Below are 7,480 nucleotides of genomic sequence, written 5' to 3' on the forward strand. Positions count from 1 at the left end.
TTCAGCATTACATCACTTGCTCACGACTGGATCCTTTGCAGTGAACGGGTGCCGTCAGAATGAGAGTCCAAACAGCTGATAAAAACATAATAATCCACATGACTCCAGTCTGTCAATGAATGTCTTGTGAAGTAAAGTGTGTTTGTCAGATCAAACTCCATCATTAAGGCATTGTAATTTTATCAGCTGTTTAGACTCTCATTCTGACGGCACCCATTCACTGCAGAAGATCCACTGGTGAGCAAGTGATTAAATGCTGAATTTCTGATTAAGAAACAAACATACAAATTTAGTTCTTGGATGCTTTGAGGGTGAGTAATTGTTTTTAATTTTGGGTGTGCTATTTAATTTTAGCGGTTTTCTATGCACCATCCAGAGCTGTTTGCCTTCTGCCTTCTAGCAAGAACAAGCTGTTTTAGCCTCTATCCTCGAACAAATGGACTCAGACTGTTTGGTAAGTAACAAAAACAGACATGAACAGACTGTTCTAAAGCAGTACATTTACATTGTCAACAGATAACAGCAGCAGGCTTTAATGATAGATCAACACAGATTCAATAAACACACATGGAACACCCCCTTCTAATTAAGGCATTGGCTATTTCAGTTCACCCTTTAATCTCCTTAAACAAACATTTTTGGTTAAATGGGTTGTACCAGGCTCCTTTTTTTTTAAATACACAACCTTTGACAGAAGACATGGGATATGGGACATTGTAATATCTGTTGCAAACTGCTTGTGAAATTCACTTTGGATTAAAATGCCTGCTATAAAGGAATAAAAATGTTAAATGTAAAAGCAAGATGCACAATAAACAGGTATTTTATGGGGTTTGGCCAAAATATGCCACATGTTTGCCGGCGTTGTGCACCATTCAGAATTTAATTGAGGATGCCTTTAAGATTTCTTAAAGGATAACTATTGCCAAAATGCAACCTCGATCGACACCTCTTGACTGGCAAGACGGCCGCGAGCGGAAACTCAAACAGTGAAAGAGAGTTGTTCAAAACCTTTCTTTTTAGTAAACTCTGTGTACACAATGTTCTCAATGCTCGAGTTCATGTGTAGAGACCCAGGCGATACTTCGTGCAAAGTTTCATGGTGTGTCACGCCTTCTTAGTGTTGTAAAAATATCGATTTTGATGCGCTCAAATTTATGCCCCTAGTATTCCCATTCACCGGCCATTGACCACAAAACGAAATCACGGTCAATCTCAAAAACGGCTCGTTTGTCGTAATTATGCTTTTAGATATATGTTTGTCTCGTTTACAGTAAAAAAAAAAAAAAAAAACAGCCCAGGTTGCATTTTGGCAATAGTTATCTTTTAAATCTGAGGTAACAAACAGACACAGGACTGTTATTTAAATTAAATTTGAGTTAAGCAGGATTAAAATGTAATGAATTTCATAGACAATACCTTTAAAATCTAAAAAATTAGTGGTGTCTCTACAACATCCTATTTATTATAATATATATTTTACATTTTAATTTTGTTCATTTTCATAATCATTAAAGTACCTCATCAAAAAATTGATGAATGAATCATTTTTACTCTAGTACATTTCACAAATAATTACAAAAAATGGCAAGTAACCATTAAAAGTGAAATTAAAAACTAAAACTAAAATAGTATTTTCTTAAAAAAAATAAAATGTGACCCTGGACCACAAAACCAGCCATAATGAATTATACATAAATAATTAAATAAGCTTTCCATTGATGTATGGCTTGTTAGGATAGGACAATATTTGGCCGAGACTATTTCTTGTACTAAATCTGAAAAAAAAAAAAATAAAATGCTGAGGAAATCGCCTTTAAAGTTGTCCAGATAAAGTTCTTAGCAATGCATATTACTATTTAAAAATGATGTTTTTATATATTTACAGTAGGAAATTTACAAAATATCTTATTGGAAGGTGATCTTTACTTAATATCCTAATGATTTTTGGCATAAAAGAAAAAAATATATATTTTTACAGTATACAATTTTGACATTTTTCTGATGTTTATTGTATAATTGTGTGGTTATAGCACAGTATATTAAGTTTTAGATTTAAATGTGATGATATCAACATAATATCAAGCCCGAAATTATTCATATCCCTGGCAAATTCTGACTTAATGTTACTTTTATTTTAACCAGCAAGTTTGTTTTGGACCAGAAATGACACAGGCTTCTCCCGAAAGATAAGACGATATATAAGAGGCATCATTGTGGAAAAAAAATATTTCTCAGCTTTTTTTTTTACATTTGAACAAAAAGTGGCATGTCCAAAATTATTCATACCCTTTTCAAACTGTCACAGTTTATGGGAAAATCCAAAGTTCTATACCATTCCAAATAGTCCAAGCTGTTCTAAAGCATCCTAATTACCCTGATTCATTGGGAACAGCTGTTTTAATCAACTCAACAGTTGAAAAACAGAAGCTCTCTGCTGTTGGTTTGTGGGCAGTCATGGCTAAGACAAAGGAGCTCACTGAGGACCTGCGGCTGCGCATTGTGGCTGCTCACAAGTCAGGAAAGGGCTATAAGACCATATCTAAAAGTTGGTCTTACAAGATGTTCCGCACTGTGAAAAATCTCAGAGGACGTGGTCAGAAGCCAAAAGTGACACCTGTGCTGGCCAGGAGGATATGAGAGAGGTAAAAAAGAATCCAAGGATCACCACCAAGGCCATCCTGATGAATCTGGGCTCTGCTGGTGGCAACATCTCAAGACAGACAGTCCAACGGACAACTGCACACAGCTGGATTCCAGGGATGTAGACCAAGGAGGACACAAACATCAAAATTCTCAACATCAGGCAGTCTGCAGAGAAACTTGGCCTTGGGCACCAGTGGACATTTCAGCATGATAACGACCCAAAACACACAGCAAAACTGGTGAAGAAATGATTAGCAGACAAAAACATTAACATTTTGCAGTGGCTCAGCCAGAGTCCTGACTTAAATCCAATTGAGAATCTGTGGAGGGAGCTAAAGATCAGGGTGATTGCAAGGAGACCCTCCAACCTGAAAGAGTTGGAGCTCATCGCTAAAGATGAATGGGCAAAAATACCAGTGAAGACATGCAAAAAGTTGGTCAGCAATTATAGGAAGCTTTTGATTGCTGTAATAGCCAATAATGGCTTTTCTATTGATTATTGAGAAGGGTATGAATAATTTTGGACATGCCACTTTTTGTTCAAATGTAAATAAAAGATGAGTAATATTTTTTTTTTCCACAATGATGCTTGTACATCTCTTCTGGGAGATGTCTGTGGCATTTCTAATAAAAAAAAAAACTTGCTGGTTGAATAAAAGTAACTTTAAGTCAGAATTTACCAGGGGTATGAATAATTTCGGGCTTGACTGTATATATATATATATATATAGCTGGAAAGTATGACTTATTTATCTTAATCTGTAATTGAGAAAATATATCAGGAATATTGTTTATATTTTGTCTAATTATTTACTTCTGTCAAATCATTTATCTTTTGATAAAATTTTGCCTAACTTTGATGTTTGTCACATGTCAGCCACTTGGAAACTACAAGTCAAATAAATTAAATAATGGATGATACTTCATAACATTTGTGCAACAGAACATAACGGATGTTACAGATAAAAACAAATAATTAGAAAGTATATAAACAAACATGCTTATTGCTTAGATTTGACTACATAAAAGCGCTTAGTCACTCTGAGTGAGGATATTCAAAACAGTTTTGTCAGCATCTATTTATTATTAAAAGTAGTGAGTTGACGTTGCTACCCAGTAGAGGGCAGCAGTGTAACACAGATCAGGAGATGACAATGACAGGTTTAGATCAACACCAATTGTTGATTTAACACTTAAATTGTTGAGACTTAACTAAAACCCCTCACTTGCAGGTGTTTCGATGGAAAGACAAAACAAAAATCCCACAGAGAGAAAGATTATGAGGTTACAAGTACCCAAATAGCAGTTTCTGTTGTGACACCTGACAGTCTTATTCGAATATTTAATATTACTTTAAACATTGTTTAATAATCCAGTCCTGAAACATGATTAAAAACCCCTGAGCTAAAAACACAAAACGTTGTCTGCACAGTTATGCAACGAGCAGCAGTCGTGCAAACATGAAGGATCAGAAATCCAAAAATTGAATCATAAAAGTCTGTCATAGTGAACTGCAACATACAAAGGCTTTCTTGTGTGGTTTTGTAAATGAACTGCAACTGGAAAGCAACAGTTCCACATGCTGTAGGATTACATGTGACAGATTGACTGGGAGTGGAAGAACTGCGCATTCTTTTTGGATGGCATAAGAGTTCCCTCCTTGTGGACCGAGAATCGGAAAAATCATTGCTATTCTGCCAAGAATACAAACACATAGTTAAAGTGAATATGGGTTGGCATATTTCTATATGATTCTTTGCCTAATAGCTCATTTTATATTCCCTGGGGTTATTTTTTTTAAAAACTGAGTAGTGAACGGTGGGAGGAACTGGATGCAAATCCCTCTGTTTGGACTGTTTTAGGTGTGGATTAACACTGCATGCATAAACAAAGCATAACATGTGGAAAAAAGAAAAACTATCACAATACAAAATTATGAACATGTGTTTACTACATGAAAACATCTGGCATCACTCTGTGATCTTAGTTCCTTCCAATAAAGCCATTTGTATAATTAATCTAGTTTGGCACAACAGGAAATCAAACAATGTTATCAATTGAGCCAAAGGAAGTAACCTTCAGATGTAGTCAAAACCAGATAATGTCTATGCGGCATTCTTGCTCGTGCAATAATAGGCTACTTCACTAATTGTAGTTTACAGTGTTTTAAAGAATGCTATACCATGGTATTTTTTATTTCAAGTGTCAAACAATGTGGTATTGACATGATACACTATGGTTTAGTATTCAGTAACTTACAAATTAGGCTCAACATTGCCAGTTGCTTTGTCTGTTTTTGCTCCACCAGTGAAAATAATTCCAAATGTCAAAGTAGAATCAACCTTTGCGTGTCTCTAAACAATACACACTAGCGGAGTCATTGCAAGGCTCATTGTTTTAAATTAATTAATTGAATGATTCGATGACTCATTCATAAATACAGTCACTTGTTGCCACCTGCTGCTGTTTTTTGTCTATTTTTACTTAACCAATGAAAAAATAGTTCCAGACACCAAAACAGGATCAACCATCACGTCTCTAAAAAAACAGTTAAAGCATTACTGAATAAATCTCTTTTGTGTAGACCAGTTGAATGAATGATTCAATGACTCACTCATAAATATAGTAACTTATCGCCACCTGCTGGTGTATTTTGTCTATTTTTGCTTCAATAAATGATAAAATGGTCCCAAACACCAAAACAGGATCAACCATCACATCTCTAAACAAAACAGTTAAAGCATTACTGAATAAATCTCTTTTGTGTAGACCAGTTGAATGAATGATTCAATGACTCACTCATAAATATAGTAACTTATCGCCACCTGCTGGTGTATTTTGTCTATTTTTGCTTCAATAAATGATAAAATGGTCCCAAACACCAAAACAGGATCAACCATCACGTCTCTGAGCAAAACAGTTAAAGCATTACTGAATAAATCTCTTTTGTGTAGACCAGTTGAAGGAATGATTCAATGAATCATCATAAAAACAGTCACTTGTCACCACTTTCTGGTGTATTTTGTCTGTTTTTGGTCCACCAATGAAAACAGTCCCAGAAGTCGAAACAGGATCCACCATTACACGTCTCTGAACAAAATATTAGTAGCATTACTGAATAAATCTGTGTTTTATATAGATCCGTTAAATTAATGATTCAATGACTTACAGAATTACAGTGTCTGATTTTTCTTCACCAATGAAAATAATAGTTCCTGACACTAAAACAGGATCATCCATTACGTCTCTGAACAAAACAGTAGTAGCATTACTGAAAGCATCTGTGTTTTACAAATATCAGTTGAATTAATGATTCAATGACTCACTCATAAATACAGTCATTTGTCACCACCTGCTGGTGTATTTTGTCAACCATTACACCTCTGAACAAAACAGTAGTAGCATTACTGAATAAATCTGTGTTTAAATAGATCATTTGAGTGAATGATTCAATCACTCACTCATAAATATAGTAACTTATCGCCACCTGCTGGTGTATTTTGTCTATTTTTGCTTCAATAAATGATAAAATGGTCCCAAACACCAAAACAGGATCAACCATCACGTCTCTGAACAAAACAGTTAAAGCATTACTGAATAAATCTCTTTTGTGTAGACCAGTTGAATGAATGATTCAATGACTCACTCATAAATATAGTAACTTATCGCCACCTGCTGGTGTATTTTGTCAATTTTTGCTTCAATAAATGATAAAATGGTCCCAAACACCAAAACAGGATCAACCATCACATCTCTAAACAAAACAGTTAAAGCATTACTGAATAAATCTCTTTTGTGTAGACCAGTTGAATGAATGATTCAATGACTCACTCATAAATATAGTAACTTATCGCCACCTGCTGGTGTATTTTGTCTATTTTTGCTTCAATAAATGATAAAATGGTCCCAAACACCAAAACAGGATCAACCATCACGTCTCTGAGCAAAACAGTTAAAGCATTACTGAATAAATCTCTTTTGTGTAGACCAGTTGAAGGAATGATTCAATGAATCATCATAAAAACAGTCACTTGTCACCACTTTCTGGTGTATTTTGTCTGTTTTTGGTCCACCAATGAAAACAGTCCCAGAAGTCGAAACAGGATCCACCATTACATGTCTCTGAACAAAATATTAGTAGCATTACTGAATAAATCTGTGTTTTATATAGATCCGTTAAATTAATGATTCAATGACTCATGCAAAAATACAGTTACTTGTTGCCACCTTCTGGTGTGTTTTGTCTGTTTTTGCTCCACCAATGAAAAAACAGTCTCAGATGTTCGAAACAGGATCAACCATTACATCTCTGGATGATACAGTAATAGCATTACTGAATAAATCTCTTTTGCATAGATTAGTTAAATGAGTGATTTAATGACTCATTCATAAATACAGTCACTTGTTGCCACCTGCTGGTGTATTTTGTCTGTTTTTGCTTCAATAAATGATAAAATAGTCCCAGATCTCGGAACAGGATCAACCATTACATCTCTGAACAAAATAGTTATAGCATAACTTCACATAGATCAGTTAAATGAGTGATTCAATGACTTACAGAATTACAGTGTCTTAGCCTGGGTTTCCCCATCCTGCCTTGCGCAGCGCGATTTTATTCATGCTGCTAGTCAGTCTGGAAACCATGGACCTAATTTTCACCTAAGATAGGGAACCAATCACAGAAAGGGGAGGGAGCAGCAAGACGATGACGTATTCTATGCGACTCACCGAAGCAGTTTGTTACTATGGATCCAGCATGGCAGCAGACGCGAAGTTATCTTTCGTGTCTACACCGGACGCGAGCGGCGTGACCAGACGCGACAAATGACATTAG

This window comes from Garra rufa, chromosome 22, assembly GCF_049309525.1.
Source record: "Garra rufa chromosome 22, GarRuf1.0, whole genome shotgun sequence".
Lineage (NCBI taxonomy): Eukaryota > Metazoa > Chordata > Actinopteri > Cypriniformes > Cyprinidae > Garra > Garra rufa.